This window comes from Schistocerca cancellata, chromosome 4 (assembly GCF_023864275.1).
Source record: "Schistocerca cancellata isolate TAMUIC-IGC-003103 chromosome 4, iqSchCanc2.1, whole genome shotgun sequence".
In the NCBI taxonomy this organism is placed as follows: Eukaryota; Metazoa; Arthropoda; class Insecta; order Orthoptera; family Acrididae; genus Schistocerca; species Schistocerca cancellata.
In genome coordinates, this window is record NC_064629.1 from 787,513,275 (window position 1) to 787,541,008 (window position 27,734).

A 27,734-nucleotide genomic window follows, 5' to 3' on the forward strand; every position below is an offset into this window, starting at 1 on the left:
GAAAATATAATATTTGAGACTGATGTCATATACTTTGTTGTCAGAAATAAATATCGCCCAAAAATGTAAATACACGCCACTCGTACTACGTGCGTCCTTTTGAACAGGATGCCGTACAGTACAAACATATCGACCGACACCGTTTCCTGGCTTCCCTTAGGATTTTCGCTTTGCGGCGCAGCTCGTGTTGCACGGTATTCACAGCGACAGTTCTTTGTTTGCGTGCAGACATTATTGAGCGTCTAACGCATTTGACGGGATTGTTTGCAGGCGGAAGTCCTCCGGGATGCGGCAGCCGTCCTAAAGTAAACATAGGGTGAAGCTCGGCGCAGCTCCCGCCCAGATGCGAAATGGACCGTAAAACTGGCAGCGGCGCGCAGCTGCGCGTGGTCACCCGTAAACCGAAGCTGGATAAGCACCCGTGCTATCATCCGGCCGCACACCGCGCCGCCAGCTGAATTTGTGAAACGCACGCAAGTGTTTGAACGGCGAGGAGCGGCATTTTCGCAGCTCGGCGACTCGGCCGGCTGTTCCGCAGAGACACGCTGTACACGTGCCTCTGACAGACCGCTGTCGGAACGGTATCTTGTATGTGCTTTCGCAAGCTTTTGTCCGCAGAGTGTTTAAATCTGAAGTTAAATACCCCAGCGTTCCCTGTCCACGCGAAATGGCTGTGTGTACATTTCGTAAATATTCACCAACACTGACGCCACGGTGTAGCCATTCAAGGTAAACGTCTAAACGGGGGAAAAGTTGTGTTGCTGGGAGACATGGTAAACTTCTGTAGCACGTACAACAACTATAACATAATCACTCACTCCACATAGTCGAAGGCCACATTTAGCATCCAAACTATTTTTATCTTTGCTTGCAAATTCGCTTAAAAACTGTGTTATACGTAATTTTATCAAGCCTCTCCAGATCATTCTCTGTAACATTATATTCTATCTTTTCACTGATTTAGAAATTGCCGGCCGCGGTGGTCGTGCGGTTCTAGGCGCTCCAGTCCGGAGCCGCGCTGCTGCTACGGTCGCAGGTTCGAATCATGCCTCGGGCATGGATGTCTGTGATGTCCTTAGATTAGTTAGGTTTAAGTAGTTCTAAGTTTAGGGGACTGATGACCCTAGCTGTTGAGTCCCATAGTGCTTAGAGCCATTTGAACCATTTTCGATTTTGAAATTACTTAAATCACACATCTATATGAGGAATTCCTTCATTTGTAATAACATTTGTTACTCATTTTTCCTAATTAAACTGTTTAACGCAAAGTGATTTAGTTTCAGTTTCAATCCGAATAGATTAATTGACTTTTACTAGAATAAGTTCATCGCAAAATTAAATAGTGCATTTCCAATAATGTCTAAATGATTTTTTTAACTTAGCGTAAACTAATCTGCAGTTACTGCAGAAACATTAACTAACTATTCCATACCTTATTTTAATTCTCTGCCTTCCGGCGACACCACAGTGGTGTCGTGCGCAAAATAGCGATCAGCGGCCGCCAACACCACAGTGGTGTGTGCATAGTACCGCTCAGTGGCCGGCGCCACCACAGTCGTGTCGTGAGCACAACATCGAGCAGTGGCCGGCGACAGCACTTTAGTATATTTTGCATTCTGTTGGTCTTTTGTTGAGGTAACAATAAGTTACTCACGTCAACAAGGTTTTTTTGTTTTGTTTTTATACGTACTTGTGCCCTTTCACCATAGCAGACGAAAGGGACGATACGATTATTTACGATGAAAGCGCGGAGCAAAACTTGGAGGTTGCCACTTCATCGCGTACGTCTCATTATGATCCGGTTGACAGACTTTCCGGTCACGTAAAACAACACCAACTAATAGGCCTAAGTAACTTCCTGACAGATTAAAACTGTGTGCCGGACCGAGACTCGATCTTGGGACCTGTGCCTTTCGCGGACAAGTGCTCTACCATCTGAGCTACCCAAGCACGACTCACGCTCCCTCCTCACAGCTTCACTTCTGCTACTAACTCATCTCCTACCTCCTTCGTGCTTGGGTAGCTCAGATGGTAGAGCACTTGCCCGCGAAAGGCAAAGGTCCTGAGTTCGAGTCCCGGTCCGACACACAGTTTAGATGTGTCAGGAAGTTTCATATCAGCGTACACTCCGCTGCAGAGTGAAAATCTCATTCTGGGTCTACGTATTTCCAAAACCAATAAACGTAAACGAAGAAACTGCCACGTATGTTACAAAAACAAGAAAAAGAACAATAAACTTAATTTGTAAGTCTTGTGAAGTTGCGTTACATCAGGGAGACTCTTTTGCTGCATATCATACTAAAGAGAAATACTAAGTACCAAAGACAATGCAAATAAACAATTATATGAAACAGACAAATTTTGTATTTATTTACGTATGTATATCTTAGAAATTTCGTGAAAGTAGGGGAGCGGGGTTGAGAACTTATGAGATTAGTAAAACATAACAATTTATAATCTCCCGATAAAGTCAAGAACCGCCAGCGACAAGCCAAGTAATCCATATTAGCGCTGCCTGCGCCAAGCGAGTAAATTTGTACGAGACGTGCGGACGGCAGAGTGTTTATTTATGGACATTATCAAGAATGGTGTAGAAACTACAAAAACACCTTCACGCCTCTTCAGTCCCCACCATTGTATCTTTCTCTTTAGGTACTCACCGACGTTTGTCAAATGAGGTGTGGTTAAACACGAGGGATGTTCAAGTGATGCAATATATTACTTTTCTCGGTCAGCTTCGGTTGAATAAATGCGGAATTTTTTAAGGGACATCGTGAAATATACCTGCTTCAGACACCATTTTTTCATGAAGTTCCAATAGGTTGCGGCTCCGTGACGGAGGTGCGTTCGAAGCAGAGAGCTGTCATTGAGTTCCTTTTGGAGGAAAACCAGAGCATTGCAAATATTCATAAGGGCTTCCAGATATCCTGCGGAGACCTAGCTGTGCACAAAAGCATGGTGACTCGTTGGGTGAGACGTCTGTCAGCATCACTGCAACGTCGGGCAAACCTCTCCGATCTCCCACGTGCCGACCGCCAACTCACAGCTGCGACTCTTTCAATCTTGCAACGTGCGGACACTCTCATTCTAGGTGATCAACGGATTACAGTCAAACACGTTGCTGCACAACTGGACGTCTCTGATGATAGTGCTGTTGACACTGGTTCCACTGGATGAGCGTGTGCCCGCCTGGTTACTCGCACCGGCCGTTGTGGTCGAGCGATTCTATTAGATACAGTCTGGAACCCCACGACAACTACGGTCGCAGGTTCGAATCCTGGCGATGAAACATAGCGTCATCTCTTCGCACCGGAAACAAAAGGGCAATCGATGGAGTTGCGCCACACCACCTCTCCTCCGAAGAAAAAGGTCAAAGCCGCACCCTCAGTCAGTGAAGTCTTGGCGACGGCCTTCTGTGAGTCTGAGGGGTTATTCTGATTGATGTTCTCCATCTTGGTGCGAGCATCAACTCTAAAGTGTATTGTGCTACCCTCAGGAACTGAAGAAACGACTTCAGCGTGTTGGTGACCACAAAAATGTAAATGAAACTCTCCTTCTCCAAAAAAAAAACGTAAGGCCTCACGCTCAAAATAATTCACTGGACAGTTTTCCTTCATATACCCTACACCCTACAGCCCTCCCAATGAAGGATGCACTGCGTGGGAAGCAGTGCGTGGATGATGGGGAGATTATGGCTGCAGCAGGACGTTGGCTGCTACGTCGACCAGTGGAGTGGTACCATGCGGGCATACAAGGCCCTTTCGGTTAAAATGGAATAAGGCGCTCGCATTGAAAGAAAATTAATTACAAAAATAGGTCTTTGTACCCAAAAAGAGTGAAGAACAATATGGTGTACTGGAATCCTGAATATAGCCATCCTACTTGCAGAAATAAATATGTGGCATTTCTTATTGAACGGCCATCGTATTACACATAAAGTGTCAGTATTCTTTTATTCATTTTTTAAATATTTATTGGACAAACTCTCGGTTCAAAAGAGAACGAGAAAATGACGAAAAGTAAAAGCTGGTAGAGATTCGTTCGTCTGTGAAAAGATCTATGACAGAAGCATACAACTACTATCACCGTCATAGCATAGAAAAAGATGTGGCAGAGAACCTCAGAAAATTATTGTTCTATGTAAAATCACTAAGTGGGTCTAAGGCTTCCATCCAGTCATTTGTTGAGCAGTCTGGTGTGGCAGCTGACGATAACAAAACAAAAGTCAGTTTTTAATATCACGTTCAAGAAATCGTTCTCGCAGGAGAATCGTACAAACGTATCATCGTTTGACAGTCGAACATACTCCCATATGGACGACGTAGTAATAAGCACCTCTGGCATAGAGAAACCACTGTAAGATTTGAATGCAATTAAATCACCAAATCCGGATAGAATGCCAATTCGGTTTTACAAGATTGGCCCCTTACTTAGCTCGTATTTATAGCGCATCTCTCGCCCAGCGCAAAGTCCCAAGCGACAGGAAAAAAAAGCGTAGATGGCTTCTGTATATAACAAGGGCAAAAGAACTGACTCGCAAAATTACTGACTAATATCCGTAACATCGTTTCGCTGCATAATCCTTGAACATATTCTCAGCTGTAATATAACAGATTTTCTTGAGACCGAGTAGCTTATGTGCCGGCCGTTGTGGCCGAGCGGTTCTAGGCTCTTCAGTCCGGAACCGTGATGCTGCTACGGTCGCAGGGTCGAATCCTGCTTCGGGCATGGATGTGTGTGATGTCCGTAGATTAGTTAGGTTTAAGTAGTTCTAAGTCTAGGGGACTGATGACCTCTGATGTTGCCGCGCGGGATTAGCCGAGCGGTCTAGGGCGCAGCAGTCATGGACTGTTCGGCTGGTCCCGGCGGAGGTTCGAGTCCTCCCTCAGGCATGGGTGTGTGTGTGTTTGTCCTTAGGATAATTTAGGTTAAGTAGTGTGTAAGCTTAGGGACTGATAACCTTAGCAGTTAAGTCCCATAAGATTTCACACACATAAGAACATAAGAACCTCAGATGTTAAGTCTCGTATGCTCAGAGCCATTTGAACCATTTTGAACCGCATAGCTTATGTCCGCGAATCAGCATGGTTTTAGAAACCATCGCTCGTGCGAAACTCAACTTGCCCTTTTCTCACATGATATGTTGTGAACTATGGATGAACGGCAAAAGGCAGATTCCATATTTCTAGATTTCCGGAGAGCGATTGACACGATGTCCCATTACAGCCTGTTAAAGAACCTAAGACCACATGGAATAGGTTCACAGATATGTGAGTGGCTCGAAGTCTTCCTTAAATTATAGAACCCAGTATGTTACCCTCGACGGCGAAGTGTTCATCAGAGACAAGAGTGCCGCGCGGAGTGGCCGCGCGGTTAGAGGCGTCATGTCACTGATTGCACTGCCACTCCAGCCGGAGATCGAGTCCTCCCTCGGGCATGGGTGTGTGTGTTGTTCTTAGCATAAGTTAGTTTAAGTAGCGTGTAAGTCTAGGGACCGATGACCTCAGCAGTTTGGACCCTTAGTAATCCACCCACATTTGAACAGAGACAAGAGTACCGTCAACAGTATCCCATGAAAGTGTAATAGAGCCGCTTGCTTTGATGCTGTGGTGTACGACAAGGTGTCAAAGCTGAGTGACTGTCGGAGACTGCAAAATGACTAAGACAGAAAATCTAGTTGGTGTGACAAATGACAGCTAGCTCCAAGTGTATAAAAATGTAAGGTAATGCAGATGAAAAGGAGAAACAAACCCGTAATGTTCGGATACTGTAGTAACCATGTAATACACTAAACCGATCAGTGTAACACAAATTAGGATTTATTCATAAACCTCTGAACAGTAACGAAAGTAAACCTCTCGCAGCTCCACACGTAACAAGACAAATGAATCATACGGAATGTGCAACGTAAGTAATACACAGAACAACTGATGTGAGCGGTGCAAACTAACGCAAGAGAACACCGTGACGCTGTTGCAGCCCTGCTCCGCGCGCGGTAGCGTTCTCGCTTCCCACGCCCGGGTTCCCGGGTTCGATTCCCGGCGGGGTCAGGGATTTTCTCTGCCTCGTGATGACTGGATGTTGTGTGATGTCCTTAGGTTAGTTAGGTTTAAGTAGTTCTAAGTTCTAGGGGACTGATGACCATAGCTGTTAAGTCCCATAGTGCTCAGAGCCATTTGAACCATTTTTTGGCTCCGCGCGTATACAGGCGCGGGTCGGCAATTGACGGCGCGGCGGAGATCGTGCTCTGTGCACGCTTGCTACAGGAGACCTCTAAGGACGGCCCACGCTGACAGAGTTGGCGGTCGATTTAAGTACTCACGCGCGGTGACACTATGCTCGGTGCACTCTCTCTCACACGCACTAGCAGCAGGATACAGCCGATACAGCATTAGTATTGTCCTGCTTGACACAGTCACGTCGTTTAAATGTTGTGCGCAACGGTGCAAAGCGATATGAAATGGAACGAGCACGTGACGATTGTGGTAGGAAAGGCGAGTGATCGACTTAGGTTTATTGAGAGAACTCTACGAATGTGTGGTTTATTTGTAAAGGAGACCGCTTATAGGACGCCAGTGGTACTTTTTCTTGAGCACTCCTCGAGTGTTTGAGACTCGTACCAGGTCAAATTAAAGGAAGACGTCGAGGAAATTCAGAGACCGGCTCCTAGATTTGTTACTGGTAGTTTGGAACTACACGTAAGTGTTACGGAGATGCTTCGGGAAGTGAAATAGGAGTCCCTGGAAGCAAAATGACGTTCTTTTCGAAGAACGCTATCGAGAAAATTTAAGGAACCGCCATTTGAAGCTGACTGCAGAAAAATTCTGTTATCTTCAACATACATTGCACGTAAGGACCACGAAGATCTGATATGAATAATCAGGACTCATACGCAGTCATACTGACAGTTGTTTCTTCCTCGTTCTATTTGCGAGTGGAACAGGAACGGTAGTGGTACGAGATACCCTCCGCCATGCGACGTAAGATGGTTCAAAAAAATGGCTCTGAGCACTATGGGACTTAACATCTGAGGTCATCATTCCCCTAGAACGTAGAACTACTTAAACCTAACTAACCTAAGGAAATTACACACATCCATGCCCGAGGCAGGATTCGAACCTGCGACCGTAGTGGTAGCGCGGTTCCAGACTGAAGCGCCTTGAAACGCTCGGCCACACCGGCCGGCGACGTAAGATGGATTGCGGAGTACATATGCAGATGTAGATGATAAAGAACGAATGAATTACACTATTCTTTACGCTAACACGACTGCAATATCCAGGGAGGACGCACTTCACGGGGTGAGTTGTGTCTCACTGGGGCTGTTCTGATGGTTGTGAACCATGCTGTGCTATCTTACAGCTTTGTTAACCACGACTTAATACCCTGAGCCACACAAATTAATATGTGATCAGCGAATCTTATGATGGGCATCCTCTCATCCTAAATTTTAGTCTCTCTCTTAGGTGTTGCGAAACAACTCAAATCTCTTAAGACAGGCAAGTCTTCTGGTCCAGATGGTATACCAATCAGGTTACTTTCAGAATATGCAGACACAATAGCGCCTTTCTTAGCAGTCATATACAACCGCTCACTTCACGAAAGGTCTGTACCTAAAGACTGGAAAGTAGCACAGGTCACACCAATATTCAAGAAGGGAAATAGGAGTAACCAATTGAATTACAGACCCACATCACTGATCTCAATTTGCAGTAGGATTCTGGAGCATATACAGGGCTATTAAAAATGATTGAAGCGATTTCATAAATTCACTGTAGCTCCATTCATTGACATATGGTCACGACACACTACAGATACGTAGAAAAACTCATGAAGTTTTGTTCGGCTGAATCGGCACTTCAGGTTTCTGCCGCCAGAGCGCTCGAGGGCGCAGTGAGACAAAATGACGACAGGAGCCGCGAAAGCGTATGTCGTGCTTGAAATGCACTCACATCAGTCAGTCATAACAGTGCAACGACAGTTCAGGACGAAATTCAACAAAGATCCACCAACTGCTAACTCCATTCGGCGATGGTATGCGCAGTTTAAAGCTTCTGGATGCCTCTGTAAGGGGAAATCAACGGGTCGGCCTGCAGTGAGCGAAGAAACGGTTGAACACGTGCGAACAAGTTTCACGCGTAGCCTGCGGAAGTCGGCTGGAGACCGACAGCGCCGACTTCATCTTTCAACAGGATGGTGCTCCACCGCACTTCCATCGTGATGTTCGGCATTTCTTAAACAGGAGATTGGAAAACCGATGGATCGGTTGTGGTGGAGATCATAATCAGCAATTCATGTCATGGCCTCCACGCTCTCCCGACTTAACCCCATGCGATTTCTTTCTGTGAGGTTATGTGAAAGATTCAGTGTTTAAACCTCCTCTACCAAGAAACGTGCCAGAACTGCGAGCTCGCATCAACGATGCTTTCGAACTCATTGATGGGGACATGCTGCGCCGAGTGTGGGAGGAACTTGATTATCGGCTTGATGTCTGCCGAATCACTAAAGGGGCACATATCGAACATTTGTGAATGCCCAAAAAAACTTTTTGAGTTTTTGTATGTGTGTGCAAAGCATTGTGAAAATATCTCAAATAATAAAGTTATTGTAGAGCTGTGAAATCGCTTCAATCATTTGTAATAACCCTGTACTGTACTCTAACATTATGAATCACCTTGAAGAAAATGACTTATTGATACATAACCAACACGGATTCCGAAAATATCGTTCTTGTGCAACCCAGCTAGCTCTTTATTCCAATGAAGTAATGGGTGCTGTCGACAAGGGATCTCAGATCGATTTCTTATTCCTAGATTTCCAGAAGGCTTATGATACCGTTCCTTAGAAGCGACTATACTATAATCAAATTACGTGCATATGGAGTATAGTCTCAGTTGTGTGGCTGGATTCATGATTTCCTCTCCGAGAGGTCACATTTCGTAGTGACGGTAAATCGTCGAGTAGAACAGAAGTGATATCTGGCGTTCAGCAAGATAGTGTCATTGGCCCACTGCTGTTCCTTATTTACATATTGATGTAGGTGATAATCTGAGCAGCCCCATTAGATTGTTTGCAGATGACGCTGTAATTTACCGTCTAGTAAAATAATCAGACGATGAATTCCAATTACAAAGTGAACTAGAGAGAATTTCTGTATAACGCGAAAAGTGGCAATTGGCACTAAACAAAGAAAAGTGCGTGGTCATCTACATGGGTACTGAAAGAAATCTGATAACTTTTGGGTATACGATAAATCGCTCAAATTTAAGGTCTGTCAAATCGACTAAATACCTAGGAATTACAATTATGAGCAACTTTTATTGGAAAGACCACATAGATAATATTGTGGGGAAGGCAAAACAAAGACAGCGCTTTGTTGGCCGAACACTTAGAAGATGCGACAAACACTCTAAAGAGAGAGCCTACATTACACTTGTCCGACCTCTGCTGGAATACTGCTGCTCAGTGTGGGATCCTTACCAGGTAGGATTGACGGAGGACATCGAAAAAGTGCAAAGAAGGGCAGCTCGTTTCGTGTTATCGCGCAATAGGGGTGAGAGTGTCATTGATATGATGCGAGAGTTGGGGTGACAGTCACTGAAACATAGGCGGTTTTCTTTGCGGAGAGATCTATTTACGAAATTTCAATCGCAAACTTTCTCTTCCGAAAGCGAAAATATTTTGTTGACACCCACCTGCGTACGGAGAAATCATCATCATAATAAAATAAGATAAATCAGAGCTCGAACGGAAAGATTTAGGTGTTTCTTTTTCCCACGCGCCATTCGAGAGTGGAATGGTAGAGAAGTAGTATGAAAATGGTTCGATGAACCCTCTGCCTGGCAGTTAAGTGTGAACTGCAGAGTAACCATGTAGATATAGATGTAGATGTTCTTTCTTTTATTTACCTTGTTAATTCTTTAGAGTGTAGATGGAACAGTTTGGTTCTTGTACACAATGTGTGTTACTCGTCCATCCCAATAGCTTGTATTTAGTTCGACGTATCCAGTACACGTGTCTTGATATTTTTGCTTCAGTCTTGCTTCCATTATGAATCACAACGTCGGAACACCCTCTCTGGTGTCTTTACCCTACTTAAAGCTAAAATGACAATCGTTTAAAAGATCCTCAAATCTACTCCATTCTTCTGCATACTACCTTGGTCATCAGCTGGGATGCATGAGCTGATACTCTGACTGTGCTATAGTTCTCACACTTCTCTGTCTTTGCTTTCTTCGGGTAACATTTTTGCGACAGTCCTATTGTACGCTACCAGTATCAGAGAGTCTACGCACCAAACGGAATGGTTGTTTTGTCGCCACCTCTGCCAATGATATTATAAATCCCGATGGAATTTGGTCTATCCCGTCTGCCTTATTTGACCCCAGGTCTTCCAGAGACTTCTTAAACTGTGACTCTCCTACTGGATTCCGTATGTTTTTCATACCGACTCCTAACTCTTCTTCTGTTACGTCATCGGAGAAGTCCTCCACCTCACAGAGATCTTCAATCTACACTTTCCACCCACCTTCTGTCTACTGTGTGTTTAACAGTGGAATTCCCATTGCACTTTTAATGTTACCATCTTTCCTTTTAGTTTCACCGAACGTTGTTTGGCTTCATCTGTATACTGCGACTGTCCTCCAGACGATTATTTCTTTTTCGAATCCTTGAGGTGTTTGCGCCGGCCTTTACGCCTTGGTTGCCCTGAGCTCCCTGTTTATTTCATTCCTTGGTGATTTATATTGCTGTATTCCTGTCTTTCCCTTATAATTTTGTACTTTCTTCTTCCTCCAACAGTCTGAAGTATTTCTTCTGTTACCCAAGGTCCCTTCACATTTACCTTCCTGGTATCTATGTTCGACTGTCCAGCATCTGTGTTTGCCTTTTTTTAAAATGTCTACTCCTCTTCAAATTAACTGTCGACTCTGGCATTCCTTATTTAAATATTCACAATCCAAGCGAACTTGAAACACGTCTCATCACACCTCAGTACTTCAGTATCCCACTTCCTCCAACATTGATTCTTCCGGATGATTCTATTTAACTTAAGTCTACTCTTTATTCCGTATTTTCTCCTCGTTACTCCTTATAATCTAATATCTGATTTCTGAATTTCTATTTGACCATGATGTAATCTATCTGTAATTTGTCACTGGTGCTTCCGATTTCTTACAGCTATCGCTACGTGGACTGGATGGTGAGTCACCTAATCGAAAAAATCCCTTGCGTGCACCCCACACACAATCAGCTATCTGAGTAGCTGCCTGTGTTTAAGACCCGAGTCATTTCGGAGGACCTTTACAGTTCTCAACGCAATGGCTCAAGTTCAGGAAGTTATATCCTAGCTTCTCACAGGTTTCAAGCCTTCCATTCGACTCCGAACCAGTGGACCACGATCTCTTCTGGGGAAAATAGTGAAGAGCGTGAGCCTCGTTGAAACTCCATGAGCAAATCTGGTATTGTCAGCCTCCTCTGCTAGTCACTGGATTGATTTATTATGACCACAAAGGCCAGACGAAGGCTACGTTTGTTCCAATGTGTGCCTCAATCGGCATTTGGTTGGACCCAGCGACTACTATAAAAAAGCTGCTACTGAAGGTACGCATGTTGATACGTTCCGCATGTTATCTTGAGAGGCTACCCCCTACATTGATACAATGATGAGTACAGTTCAGCAGTTAACGTCAGACATCGACTGACAGCAGAAGACTTCGCAGACTTTCAAGTAGTGCGGGCCATAGCTTCACGTACAAGGAGAGAAAAAACATCGTGGCTAGTGGTCTTGTACTATATCAACCGTTCCACTGACTCCACTCAAATGTTGGATACCAGAAGGAAAATATCCGACAGACTGAGTCGGTCACCTGTAACAGCTGTTTTCTATCAGGTCTCCCTACAGTATCTAGAGATGTCGCTTAGTGTCAGAGCAGCATAGTACTATGGTTGCTACGACTGTCAACTAGTAACCAGATCTCCACCGCTACAGTGGGAGCATTTAGAGGGATGAGTTGATACTCAAATCTATCAATTCTGAGTCATATAACTACTTCCTCTTCTTGAGCGCTGCGTTCGGTACAGTATGAGATTCATGATACTGGTAGTGGTCACTGTCGGATATAATATAGCATACTGGGTAAGGCTGTCAAAGGAAATCCTACTGGAATGTGATTCCTCATGGCCGACAGGATAATTTGCACACCCGTGGAGTGGGGGAACTTTGATAACTTCCCTCATACCACGAAAAGATTGTACATACACCAGTAGTTACAGAAACACCACCTGAAAGAGTTGTGTAGGAATTACCCTCATGCCAATTGCCAGTCTTCGTTTGATCTACCAACAGAGAATAGGTTCGTACCAATCTGTGGTTCCCCGAAATTTGGAACCAATTTTCTAAAGTCATTGATGAGCAACGACACCATGATACATGAACTGGCGACCACTGCTGTGGGTACAATATCACTCCACACTTAGCGTTAAAACCGCCTGCCATTTGGTAACCGAAGAGACTGTGAGCTACATTAGATTTAAGGAGACACAGGAGATGGTACAGTGCTGTATACGTTTCTAAAAGAACGTTTAATGAAATTTTAAAAGTGGTTAACAAAGATTTAAGGAGATTCAGGAGATGATGAAATGCTGTATACGTTTCTAATAGGACGTTTAATGAAATTTTAAAAGAGATTAACAAGAATTTAAGGTGACACAGAAGATAGTGCAATGCTATATACATTTCTAATAGAGCGTTTAAAGAAATTTTAAAAGGGGTTGACAACTATAGAGCTATAGGCGATTCTCCTGGCAGTTCTGTGCTTTTCTATGATCGTTTCATTTAAATTTTTTGATGTGTACGGTTCTGAATTACACGGAATCTTGAGAAGACTGGAAGAAGTTACATGTGCCATAGACACGGGTTCACAGGTAGATGCCGTGTTTCTTGACTTCCGCAAGGCGTTCGATACAGTTCCCCACAGTCGTCTAATGAACAAAGTAAGAGCATATGGACTATCAGACCAATTGTGTGATTGGATTGAGGAGTTCCTAGATAACAGGACGCAGCATGTTATTCTCAATGGAGAGAAGTCTTCCGAAGTAAGAGTGATTTCAGGTGTGCCGCAGGGGAGTGTCATAGGACCGTTGCTATTCACAATATACATAAATATCCTGGTGGATGACATCGGAAGTTCACTGAGGCTTTTTGCAGATGATGCTGTGGTGTATCGAGAGGTAGTAACAATGGAAAATTGTACTGAAATGCAGGAGTATCTGCAGCGAATTGACGCATGGTGCAGGGAATGGCAATTGAATCTCAATGTAGACAAGTGTAATGTGCTGCGAATGCACAGAAAGGTAGATCCTTTATCATTTAGCTACAAAATAGCAGGTCAGCAACTGGAAGCAGTTAATACCATAAATTATCTGGGAGTACGCATTAGGAGTGATTTAAAATGGAATGATCATATAATGTTGATCGTCGGTAAAGCAGATGCCAGACTGAGATTCATTGGAAGAATCCTAAGAAAATGCAATCCGAAACAAAGAAAGTACGTTACAGTACGCTTGTTCGCCCACTGCTTGAATACTGCTCAGCAGTGTGGGATCCGTACCAGATAGGGTTGAGACAAGACATAGAGAAGATCCAACGGAGAGCAGCGCGCTTCGTTACAGGATCATTTAGTAATCGCGAAAGCGTTACGGAGATGATAGATAAACTCCAGTGGAAGACTCTGCAGGAGAGACGCTCAGTAGCTCGGTACGGGCTTTTGTCAAAGTTTCGAGAACATACCTTCACCGAAGAGTCAAGCAGTATCTTGCCCCCTCCTACGTATATCTCACGAAGAGACCATGAGGATAAAATCAGAGAGATTAGAGCCCACACAGAGGCATACCGACAATCTTTCTTTCCACGAACAATACGAGACTGGAATAGAAGGGAGAACCGATAGAGGTACTGAAGGTACCCTCCCCCACACACCGTCAGATGGCTTGCGGAGTATGGATGTAGATGTAGATGTAGATGTGTTATTTTTACTACTATATAAAAACAAATCATTGTTTAACGTTGTAACCAAAAATCTCTAAATTTTCGTGGTCGATTTACTTCATATTTTTACATGTTACTACATTAAATTTTTGGAAGGACACAGGCTACAAATTTTTTAAATATATATGGTGTATAAATCAGTATATACTATGCGAAGGTGAAACGTTGTTAGCAAAAATCTCGAAAAGTTCTTGGGCAATTTACTTCAAATATTTAAGCGATACTCTAATAAAAGTTTGGACGGACAGAACCTATATATATTAGTATGTATGGTACATAAATACATGTATAATAATTAAAGGCGAAACGTTCTTAACAAAATCGTGGTAAGTTCTAGACTGATTTGCTTCATATTTTTAGACGATACTGTAATAAACATATGGACGGTTGGACGGACATGAGCTACATATATACTTAATATGGTATATAAATATAGATATAATAATGCATAATGGGGAAACATTGTTAGTGAAACTCTCGATAAGCTCTTGACCGATTTTTCGAACTTTTACATGATATTCTTATAAACGTTGGGACGGACATGGTCTAGGGGCTTATATACCTTTTTGGAAAATGTATAGATTTCGCGTTAAAAACGACTGGGAGACATAAAATACTCTGCCATGCTGTGCTGTGAAACGTGTGGTTTCGGTTTCTGTCCCACAATCAATGTTTTAGCTACAACAGCATGGGATTTAAACCATAGGATAATTTTTTTCTCCCAAATATATATTTTCTCCTTATCTATAATTTTAAACAAATACTGTATACACAGTTATGTGCTGTTTGGTTTTCTTCCTCGCACTCGGTTTTAACAGAAAACTGGGAATTTGTATAAATGGTCTATCAGCTTTTGATCGGAATACTCTTAAGGAAACTGAATCGTCTGAAATTTGGTAGTCCTACCCATTTTGAGACTAAAACTATGCGAAATACTGCCACTGGAGTTATTATCCTCACATATCTTGCAGCAGCGGAGGTCTAAAGTATCCGGATACTCCCAAAAACATACGTTTTTCATATTAGGTGCAATGTGCTACCACCTACTGGCAGGTACCCCATATCAGCGGCATCAGTAGTCATTAGACATCATGAGACATCAGAATGGAGCGCTCCGCGGAACTCACAGACTTCGAAAGTGGTAAAGTGATCGGTTGTCACTTGGGTCATACGTCTGTGCGCGAGATTTCCACACTCCTAAAGTTCCGTAAGTTCACTGTTACCGATGTGATGGTGAAATGGAAACGTGAAGGGACATGTACAGCACAAAAAAGTACAGACCGACGTCGTCTGGTAACTGACAGAGACCGCCGACAGTTGAAGAGAGTCGTAATGTTCAATAGGCAGACATCTATCCAGACCATCACACAGGAATTCCAGACTGCATCAGGATCCACTGCAAGTACTATGACAGTTGGGCGGGAGGTGAGGAAACTTGGATTTCATGGTCAAGCGGCTGCTCGTAAACCACGAATCACGCCGGTAAATGCCAAACGACACCTCGCTTGGTGTAAGAAGCGTAAAACGATTGAACAGTGGGAAAACGTTGTGTGGAATGACGAATCACGGTAGACAATGTGGCGATTCGACGGCATGGTGTGGGTGTGGCGAATGCCAGGTGAACGTCATCTGCCAGCGTCTTTAGAGCCTACAGTAAAATTCTGAGTCGGTGGTGTTTTGGTGTGGACGTGTTTTCGTGGAGGAGGCTTGCACCCCATGTTGTTTTGTGTAGCACTATCACAGCACAGGCCTACATTCATGTTTTAAGCACCTTCTTGCTTCCCACTGTTGAAGAGTGATTCGGGCATGGCGATTGCATATTTGAAATCGATCGAACACCTGTTCCTAATGCACGGCCTGTGGCGGCGTGGTTACACGACAATAACATCCCCGTAATGGACTGGCCTGCACAGAGTGCTAACCTGAATCATATGGAACACCTTTGGGATGTTTTGGATCGCTGACTTCGTACCAAGCCTCACCGACCGACATCGATACTTCTCCCCAGTGCAGCATTCCGTGAAGAAAGGACTGCCATTCCCGAAGAAACCTTCCAGCACCTGATTGAATGTATGCCTGCGATTGTGGAAGCTGCCATCAAGGCTAAGGGTGGGTCAACACCACACTGATTTCCAGCATTAACGATGGAGGGCACCTTGAACTTGTAAGTCAATTTCAGGCAGGTGTGCGGATACTTTTGATCACATAGTGTATGTCCAATTCCTGTACATACGTAGCACTTGTGAAACATTGTCAGGTTTTCCAGTGACTGCTAAATTCATTATCTACCACCGCTCCCTGAATTTTCTTCAGTCGCTATAAGGAATATACCAAACGGATATAGTAGCACGTAATATCCAGCACACCGTTCTCCGCCCACAAAGGTTTTGGAAAGAGCCGTAATTCTGCTGGGTACTTAAGCTCAGATGTAGCAGGCATGGGGGATTGTGTGTGATGACGAGGAAGGTCACTGTGGCGTCCCTCTACGTTGTGTTATCTATATGTTGAGTTGTGGTGTGTGAACACAAAAGATGAAAAGTGGCAAGATGTGACAGATAATAAGCAAAAGTTCTGAAGTCGACAACGCAGCCGTGGCGTATCTCCTTGAGCCACAGACTCGATTGTTCTTCTCACTCACCTACACATTGATACAATCCTACAATGCGTTCTTGCTGCAGTGAGAAGACTCTCTAGTGCTTCACGTATTTGTTGACTGGGCTTTATATTCAGACAAGATAGAAGCTGTTAATTAACGTGCTCATCTGCCCTTTGATTTAGCTGATAACAACAAATCATCACTTACTGCTAACTGCACAATATACATTTAATAATTTGGTTTAGTGAAACTGCCTCGTACATCAAATTACTTGGTTATTCGTGTTTGGAGATAACAGATATCTTTCTGAGGGAATGATATTTTTTTAAAAAGTTCTGAATTTGGTCTTCAACAGTAACAGCAGGGGACGTGCTACGTCTTTCACTTCTGCACCTTTTTCTTACCCTGCGCGTACAAAGACTGGCTGTCAGTTCTAGTTACACAGCAGAACAGTGCACAACAAGGAGTTATTTTGTGAAGTAAATTACTGCATAATGTTGAATCGAGTCGTCGGATTGGTGCATTTACAATTGTAAGCCGCCTCCGTTACGTAACTGCCTCGGATTTAAGATACTCCAGTAGTTCGCACCTGAAGTGCAGCAAGCATTTGAGTCAAGAACTGCAGTATGGCCAGCAGGAGCTATATTTTTGAAAATAACACGTGAAGATATTGTAAAATATTATCTGCTCAGCGTATAAATGTCTGTTCTTCAGTAAAAGGCAAGAATTAGAACTGTAACACGAGGATCGGCTGTGTCAGAGAAAGCTGTTGCTATTTAGTTCTCATCAGTGTAGATACTTCACATTTAATATCATGTGTTACTACTATCTGAAAGCTTATGTCCTTTCTGTTATGTCATCTTCCAAATTCATATTGTTGAGCGAAGCATAATTATTTACAATACAGATGTTTATGCAGTGTTACTAATACAAGCATAGATGAAATGCCAGCAGTATAGAAGAAATGGGGTTAGTTATTTTATAAATGCAGATTCCTATTATTCGGATTCTGAACAGGGAATCCTGCAGTTCTTGGTTGTTTTGGTTACCACAATCTTGCAAAATTAATGTAAAAAAACATCGTTAACGGGTGACATTATTTCTCTTTGAATTAGTACCGTAATGTTAGTTGAAGAGGTAGAGAAACAAATTTGCTGTTTCTTGCTTGATATGTTCACTAAAATCAAGTCGGAAAATGTCAAGGAAAATTCTGTTAGCGGTTTAGAGTGCAAATACAAGAGCAATTTTTAATTTTTTCCCCATCAGGACTGGCGACCGGTTTCTATAGCTAATAGTTTGCTCTTTCAGGTGGAAAACACAAGACAAGGTTGTACTTATCCTCGTCCGAGCATTCAGTACAAGCAATGTAGTTTAGAGGATATTTGAAAGTCACTTGAATAAAGATTAAGGTGCGGTGTGCGTAAAATGTTGTAGGACGATCGAACCTAACATCTATGAATTTATACTAAACAATAACAACCCAGTCAATTTTACGCCATGGTTAAACAACCTTAAAATCAATTTTTTTTAATTCATAGCTATTAACCATAGGTTAACTACTAAAATGTCTACTTGCCGTGATGTTTTCTCATTTGGGTTCCTGGTGAAACTTGATTAAAGTTAAAAGAATAGTTACGAAGAGTCGTGTTACGTACACAGAACTACAATACATTGATAGCAGAGAAGATTTCAGAAATGTGCTTTGTACCCTTGCATATGATACCATAGTTTTCAAAGTTATGTTGTTGAATTTCTCAAACAACGTGCTAATGTGATTCGACATCTCCATGAGAGGTAAATGTTAACGTATCGTCTGTGGACTAAATAATGCATCATGGAAAAATTCGTTTTGGGGATTACTCCAGCGTTCAGTTTTTGACACGTAACTGTTCTTCCTGTATACCAGTGCTGCTTCATCGGGTAGGCAGTCTTACATCTGGCGAGACGAGAACGTTAATGCACATCGTAAAGGTAATTTATCTGGATTTTAATAACAGTTTGGTACCTATTACTCATTGAATACGTGCATAAGGGTGTTTTTCACGCTTACTGTTAAACGTATCACTTTATTTCAGAAAAGGCGAAAAGATCATAAGGTTAGTTTGTACTCGTGTTTTTGTTTACGTCTGCGAGCAGTTAACTTAGAGAATCCCATCTATTTGCTCTTTTTTTCTTTACAGAAATTTAAACAGACCGTGTCAATTTTACTTGTCTCAAGGTGTCTTCAGAAGCTGGGCTTTTGTTAGAATCAGGATTCAGGCACGCTGATATGAAAGAAGTCAAAATAATAGGTGAGTCCAACAGAACGCTTAATAATGCACGGAAAAGTAAGGTTAGCTTACTTCATCAAAATGTTAGAGTATTAAGTAATAAGTCAGAAGAGCACTCTGTCTGAAAAATTTAGAGAGACCTTAAAATATAGTCATATCATGTCTATATGAGCATCACGTAACCATAGGCTTAGATAAGTTACGTATGAAGTAATACTCTCTAGCAGCATACTGATACACGACTAATATGGGAGAAAGGGGAGTTGTTACATAAATTAAGACACAAGCTCAGAACCTTGAGATAAGTAGATTGTAGTTATCAGCAAACAGATGTGCGTCCTTGAGAATTAAGACTGAAAAAATACTTTTACAGAAATTGTATATAGATCCGCACTGGGAAATTTAGAACTGTTTATGAGGATCAAAAATACAATTTCGTCAAATATTTCCCAACCAAATGCAGAAAATACACAACCGTCATAATCATCTGTCTTAGCACTGTCCATATAACGTGATGTGTCTTGGCACAATTAGAGTAAGTACTTCAATTGTGTCAAGGCACAACGTCTTTATATGGACTGTGTTAAGGATAAAGGGTAATTATAAATGGTGAAAAATCTAAATTTTTATGAATTTATTAAATTCTATGGTCTTTCCCGATTACATTGCTATTTACATTATAGGGTTTCAAAAGGAAAATGACCTATATACACCAAATTTTAAAGTAACGGTCATGTATGCCAACACGCCCCCTTTATTTCTGTTACAGAAACCATTATTATTTCGAAAAGAACTGTGGAATTCCTGTTTCCAGCGATTATACGTATGATACATTGTATATGTTGCTAATAGTGCAGGCTTCTTGTGTCTGTAAATGATTATCTTTGATAGTATTTACTTTTGTTTCGCCGTGGCAGTTTGTTCATGTGTTACTGAGTGTTTGTTGACCAACTGCTACATATATTTGTGGAAGTAGATATCCGTTAGTGTGCAATAAATACGAACTATGCCACGCATCACGAAATTAAATAAAAGGAAATTCCGTGGTCACCGGTTCACAACAAAGCAAGCCGCAATGTTGAAAGTAACCTATGTTTCAGTTCTTCAGGGAAGAAACTCCCACATGGCACGCCTCATGGTGATTCACATTTTTGTGTTAACAATGACGCTGTTTGTACTGGATTTGTTGTAGTTGATGTGGGCATCCTATCTTCTTTGATAAAGGAAGTGGCGAAATGTAAACAATGTGATGATGTAGGCTGTCTGGAAACAACTGAACAACGAAGTAGCAGGAAGGGTTTTGCGTAAAATTAAGTTGTTCTGTGTAGATCCTGCAATAAATCTAACTCGAAAATGACTTCGAACATTGTGCATAATTCACATGATGTGAATTTGAAGTTAATTCATGCAATGCATGTAATAGGAAAAGGAAAAAAAAGGCTTCTCAAACGTTTTGTGGTTTGATGGACCTTCCTCCTCCTCCCAATAGGTTCAGCAAGTACATAAAAATACTTTTAGGTGCCTTGACGGTTGTGTCTAAAGCATCGATGAAACGTGCGGTAGAAGAAACTGGAAATATTAATGGAAGCAGGGACATTGCTGTTGCACTTGATGGGACATGGCAACGTCGACGACATCGTACCTTGAATGGTGTAAGTGTTACTTCTCTGGAGAATGGAAAAGTTGTTGAAGTTGAGTGCTTATCTAAGTACTGTCACACCTGCCACGGTAACACTAAAGGACATATTGAACTTCAGTGTTCTAAGAATTATGATGGTTACAGTGAAGGTATGGAGAGTGAAATTATAGAAGAAATAAAATTTTATTGGGAAAATTTTAAAAATTAAAATACAAGATGTGATATTTTTTATCCTTGTAATATACATAATAGGTGGAATTAAATAGGTCTAGTACCTCAGCCGTCATGTCATGCATATCTAGTAAAATGTGGTCTCCTTAAAATGTAAAACATTGGATTAAATGGTACCACAATTTGAGTTAACGTTTTGGGAAAAAAATTGCATCAGTTTCTTTACAATTTTTTAGTGACCCTAAGAATGTTGATAAATATTCGAAATACTTATAATTTGTTTAGAAAGTGTGCTGCATTACCTGGTATCAACAAAAAATCTGTAAAACATATACATTATAAACAGTGCCTGAAAGAATAAGTGCTGATTTTTACATAATATTGAGATGGGAATGTACCCTGTATCCAGACGGACTATTATGACAGTTATTTGTGTCCTACATTTGGTAGGGTCATATTTAACGAAAATGTATTTTTGATCCATTGATGTAAACTGTTTTTCTCCTGTGAAGATGACTGTAATAATCGAAACCAATAGAGAATAAACATATAATATCCAAGAGATGTAGACAGCCACCTACTAAAAGATCTATGTTTATAAGGAATCTTGATTTCTCACTTTGCTGTCTGTTAGGCAGCAGCAAGCAGTTAATAGCCTGCTGTGACTTCAGTGTAGATTTTAGAAAGGATTCTAACAGAAAAGATGATGTAGAAACGTTATTTGGTTCCTACAATCTGAACTCAGTAATTAACTTTCACACACAGATGGATAAAGACAGTAGAAACCTAATTGATAATGTTTCCTTCTGTGAGGATCAAAGCAATAAAATAACTGTTTACCCAGCAACAACTGCTGGCTCTTATCATGATGCACAGCTAGAAGACAGTGGCTTGCAGTATGGATACTTCTCATAATAATTAAAGACTCCAGGACAAATTATTTTAAGAATAGTTTATATGAGGTCACCTGGGATGAAATATTTAATGCACCAAACCCTGACGCAGAAATTCATGTTCCATAGTAAATTCATATCATTATTTGGAAATAGCCTTACACCAAAGGTAATCAGAAAGGACATTAGAGAGTGAAAGGAAAAGCCAAATGTGTCTGTTCGAAAGAACAAGTGGTGTTTCTGCAATAGTTGCGCACTACATAAACTGTCCATAACTACCGAGAAAAGTTATTAAAAAATCAAAGAACGTGTACATACTTTCAGAAATTTGTAATTCCAACGACAGAATTCAGGCTATATCGAAGGTAGTGAGACGAGAGACAGAACAGCTAGCCGCAGAACAGGAAAGCCTCACTACTGAACGGTATGGAGGGGCTATAAATGATGAGTCGCAGGTAGTAAATGTACTTAGTAATCATTTCTAAAATGTAATAGAAAATACAAGAACAAATAGTTCTAGAGAAAAAAATCACAGCCGTATACTGAAAAGGCAACGCTCATAAAATTTCATTCATATGAATGTTTCACAAATTGTTTCCGTCTGAAATTAAGAAAATTGTATATTCTCTCAAAAATAGAAACTCATTTGAAAGAGTGAAATATGTCGTTGTCGAGCCTCTTTATAAGAAATGTGATAGGAGAGATGTCAATAACTACAGACCTGTTTCACTGCTGACATCAGTTTCTAAGGTTTTTGAGAGGGTGATGTATTCTAGTATCGTATCTCACCTGAGCAACAATAATATCCTCAGAAAATTAGAGTTTTGATTCGAGATGAGTCGCTCTGCTGCTACTGCCATTTTGAGTGTTCTTAGAGCACTTGTTTAGTTAAATCCGTCAAATCATTGTGTAGTTTCGTAATTAGCAGGGACAGATGTGCATTCTAATATCTGTGACGTGTAAAGTCGCGTAGTCGTATGTAATTTCTTTATTTCTTTCAATTAGTATTTGTACGTTACTGACAGTACAGTTAGCCTTCTGCCACAGAGCACTGTGTCAGCAGTGCGCAAGTAGCGGCATACTGCATTTACTAGGCAGTCTTGTATTTTAATAACCATTTAAATTATGTGTCGAATTGTTTGTGCTCTCTGTAGATTAGTTCAGACGTTCTTTGCGCAACAGTATTTAGCATGGATAGGGACTGCGACTGCTGTGTTCGGATGCTGGCTGAGTTGGCATCCCTTCGCTCCCAGCTTCAGGCAGTGTTGGCTTCGGTCACACAGCTTGAGGCTGTTGCCAATGGGCATCACTGTGGGGCTCTGGACGGGGGTTGTCGGGGACAGCCAGCTCGTCCCATGCATCCCCCGATCGGACTACGGCTATGGCTGCCCGGGATACTGCCCACACTGAGGCTGATCCCTCACCAGTGGTAGAGTGGGAAGTCGTCTCGAGGTGTGTCAGGTGGCGAAAGACATTCCGAACGGCTGAACGGTGGGCCTCTCCAGTTTGTTTGATGAACCAGTTTCAGGCTCTGTCTGTGGCTGATATTGATAATTGGCCGGACATGGCTGCTTGTCCTGTTCCAGAGGTTGCCCCTCAGTCTTCAAGATCTTGGCAGTCGCAGAGGGTGGGCTTACTGGTAGTGGGGAGCTCCAACGTCAGGCGTGTAATGGGGCCCCTTAGGGATATGGCTGCAATGGAGGGGAAGAAAATCAATGTGCACTCCGTGTGCATACCAGGGGGGTCATTCCAGACGTGGAAAGGGTCCTTCCGGATGCCATGAAGGGTACAGATTGCACCCATCTGCAGGTGGTCGGTCATGTCGGCACCAATGATGTGTTTCGCTATGGATCAGAGGAAACCCTATCTGGCTTCCGGTGGCTATCTGATTTGGTGAAGACTGCCAGTCTCGCAAGCGGGATGAAAGTAGAGCTCACCATCTGCTGCATCGTTGACAGGACTGACAGCGGACCTTTGGTACAGACCCGAGTGGAGGGTCTGAATCAGAGGCTGAGACGGTTCGGCGACCGTGTGCACTGCAGATTCCTTGACTTGCGCCGTAGGGTGATGGGGTTTCGGGTTCCACTTGATAGGTCAGGAGTCCACTGCACACAGCAGGCGGCTACACGGGTAGCAGGGTTGTGTGGCGTGGATTGGGCGGTTTTTTAGGTTAGATGGCCTCGGTAAAGTACAGAAAGGGCAACAGCCTCAAAGGGTGCGGGGCAAAGTCAGGTCATGCAGGGACCAAGCAGCAATCGGTATTGTAATTGTAAACTGTCGAAGCTGCGTTGGTAAAGTACCGGAACTTCAAGCGCTGATACAAAGCACCGAAGCTGAAATCGTTATAGGTACGGAAAGTTGGCTGAAACCAGAGATAAATACTGCCGAAATTTTTACAACGGCACAGACGGTGTTTAGAAAGGATAGTTTGCATGCAACCGGTGGTGGCGTGTTTGTCGCTGTTAGTAGTAGTTTATCCTGTAGTGAAATAGAAGTGAATAGTTCCTGTGAATTATTATGGCTGGAGGTTATACTCAACAACCGAGCTAGGTTAATAATTGGCTCCTTTTACCGACCTCCCTACTCAGCAGCAATAGTGGCAGAACAACTGAGAGAAAATCTGGAGTACATTTCACATAAATTTCCTCAGCGTGTTGTAGTCTTAGGTGGAGATTTCAAGTTACCAGATATAGACTAGGACACTCAGATGTTTAGGACGGGTGATAGGGACAGAGCATCGAGTGACATTATACTGAGTGCACTATCCGAAAATTACCTCGAGCAATTAAACAGAGAACCGACTCGTGGAGATAACGTCTTGGACCTACTGATAACAAACAGACCCGAACTTTTCCACTCTGTAAGCGCAGAACAGGGAATCAGTGATCATAAGGCCGTTGCAGCATTCCTGAAAATGGAAGTAAATAGGAATATAAAAAAAATGGAGGAAGGTTTATCTGTTTAGCAAGAGTAATAGAAGGCAGATTCAGACTACCTAAAAGATCAAAACGAAAATTTCTGTTCCGACACTGACAATGTTGAGTGTTTATGGAAAAAGTTCAAGGCAATCGTAAAATGCGTTTTAGACAGGTACGTGCCGAGTAGAACTGTGAGGGACGGGAAAAACCCACCGAGGTTCAACAACAAAATTAGGAAACTACTGCGAAAGCAAAGGGAGCTTCACTGCAAATTTAAACGCAGCCAAAACCTCTCAGACAACCAGAAGCTAACCGATGTCAAAGTAGCGTAAGGAGGACTATGCGTGAAGCGTTAAGTGAATTCGAAAGTAAAATTCTATGTACCGATTTGACAGTTAAATCAGTAAGTGGATCGAAACAGCATATCAAGACACTCAGGGATGATAATGGCATTCAAACAGAGGATGACACGCGTAAAGCTGAAATACTAAACACCTTTTTCCCAAGCTGTATTTCAGAGGAAGACCGCACTGCAGTTCCTTCTCTAAATCCTCGCACGAACGAAAAAATGGCTGACATCGAAATGAGTGTCCAAGGAATAGAAAAGCAACGGAAATCACTCAACAGAGGAAAGTCCACTGGACCTGACGGGATACCAATTCGATTCTACACAGAGTACGCGAAAGAACTTGCCCCCCCTCCTAAGAGCCGTGTACCGCAAGACTCTAGAGGAACGGAAGGTTCCAAATGATTGGAAAAGAGCACAGGTAGTTCTAGTTTTCAAGAAGGGTCGTCGAGCAGATGCGCAAAACTATAGTCCTGTATTTCTGATATCGACCTGTTGTCGAATTTTAGAACATGTTTTTTGCTCTCGTATCAATTCATTTCTGGAAACCCAGAATCTACTCTGTAGGAGTCAACATGGATTCCGGAAAGAGAGATCGTGTGAGACCCAACTCGCTTTATTTGTTCATGAGACGCAGAAAATATTTGATACAGGTTCCCAGGTAGATGCTATTTTCTTTGACTTCCGGAAGGCGTTCGATGCAGTTCCGCACTATCACCTGATAAACAAAGTAAGAGCCTACGGAATATCAGACCAGCTGTGTGGCTGGATTGAAGAGTTTTAGAAACCAGAACACAGCCTGTTGTTCTCAACGGAGAGACGTCTACAGACGTTAAAGTAACCCCTGGCGTGCCACATGGGAGTGTTATGTGACCATTGCTTTTCACAATATATATAAATGACCTAGTAGATAGTGTCGGAAATCCCATGCGGCTCTTCGCGGATGATACTGTAGTGTACAGAGAAGTTGCAGCATTAGAAAATTGGAACGAAATGATGGAAGATCTGTAGCGGATAGGCACTTGGTGCAGGGAGTGGCAACTGACCCTTAACATAGACAAATGTAATGTATTACGAATACATAGAAAGAAGGATCCTTTATTGTATGATTATATGATAGCGGAACAAACACCGGAAGCAGTTACTTCTGTAAAATATCTGGGAGTATGCGTACGGAACGATTTGAAGTGGAATGATCATATAAAATTAATTGTTGGTAAGGCGGGTGCCAGGTTGAGATTCATTGGGAGAGTCTTTAGAAAATGTAGTCCATCAACAAAGGAGGTGGCTTACAAAACAGTCGTTCGACCTATACTTGAGTATTGCTCATCAGTGTGGGATCCGTACCAAGTCGGGTTGACGGAGGAGATAGAGAAGGTCCAAAGAAGAGCGGCGCGTTTCGTCACAGGGTTATTTGGTGAGCGTGATAGCGTTACGGAGATGTTTAGCAAACTCAAGTGGCAGACTCTACAAGAGAGGCGCTCTGCATCATGGTATAGCTTGCTGTCCAGGTTTCGAGAGGGTGCGTTTCTGGATGAGGTATCGAATATATTGCTTCCCCCTACTTATACCTCCAGAGGAGATCACGATTGTAAAATTAGAGAGATTCGAGCGCGCACGGAGGCTTTCCGGCAGTAGTTCTTCCCGCGAACCATACCCGACTGGAACACGAAAGGGAGGTGTTGACAGTGGCACGTAAAGTGCCCTCCGCCACACACCGTTGGGTGGCTTGCGGAGTATGAATGTAGATGTAGATGTAAACGTTCACTTATCAATTCTACAAGCATTAAATAATAAAATTGCGCTGGTTGTTGTTTTTATGATCTATCTAAGGCGTTTGACTTCGTGAATCACTGTATTCCCTAGATAAACTAAAGTTTTATGGGGGCGATATATTCAATCAATGGGTAATATCATATCTAACAAAAAGAACGCAGGAAGTTGTAGTTAGTAATCTGACCAATGTCGTCTAGGGATGTTATTCTGGAGATCACATACAGGGTTTCTCAAGATTCAGCCTTAGGTCCAATATTGTTTCTCATATATGTAAACGATCTTCCATCTTCTGTACAAAAAGTAGAATTAGTTGATGACACTAACATTGTAATCAGTCCAAGCGTTCATACAGCAACAGAAGGGACGGCAAACTGTTCTTAAAATTATCATTCACTGTTTTTTTTTTTGCGATAGTCTCACCCTCTGTTTTATAAAGATACAACATTTTCAGTTCTGCACATCTGGGGGTACAACGCCGATCAAAGGTGTGGCACATGATGAACAAATAATAAATTGGATCGAAAGGACATTGTCCTTGGATGGGTATTTTGTCTGGAAAAAGTACGTTTCGGATATCCTACAGTGATTTAGTTCAGCCTCATATGCATTTACAATCACTGCAAATCTTGGGCAGAGACAAATAAGGTAGTTGACATATTTCAAATATTTTCATTGAATAATGTCATGTGGAATAATGTTCATCTACACCTACATCTACATAGATACTACGCAAGCCACCGTACGGTGCGTGCCGTAGGGCACCCTATAGTACTACTAACCATTTCCTTTCCTGTTCCATTCTCAAACAGAGCTTGGGAAAACGACTGTCTGTACATCTCTGTATGAGCACTAATTTCTCGAATCTTGTCTTCGTGGTACTTACGCGCAGTGCAAGTTCGCCGCACTACAATCGTTCTGCAGTCGGCTTCAAATGCCGGTTCTCTACATTTTCGCAGTTGCGTTCATCGAAAAGCACGTCGCCTTCCATCCAGAGATTCCCACTTGGGTTACCGAAGCATTTCCATAACACTTAACGTGTAGTTCGAACCTATCGATAACAATTTTCACAGCCCACCTC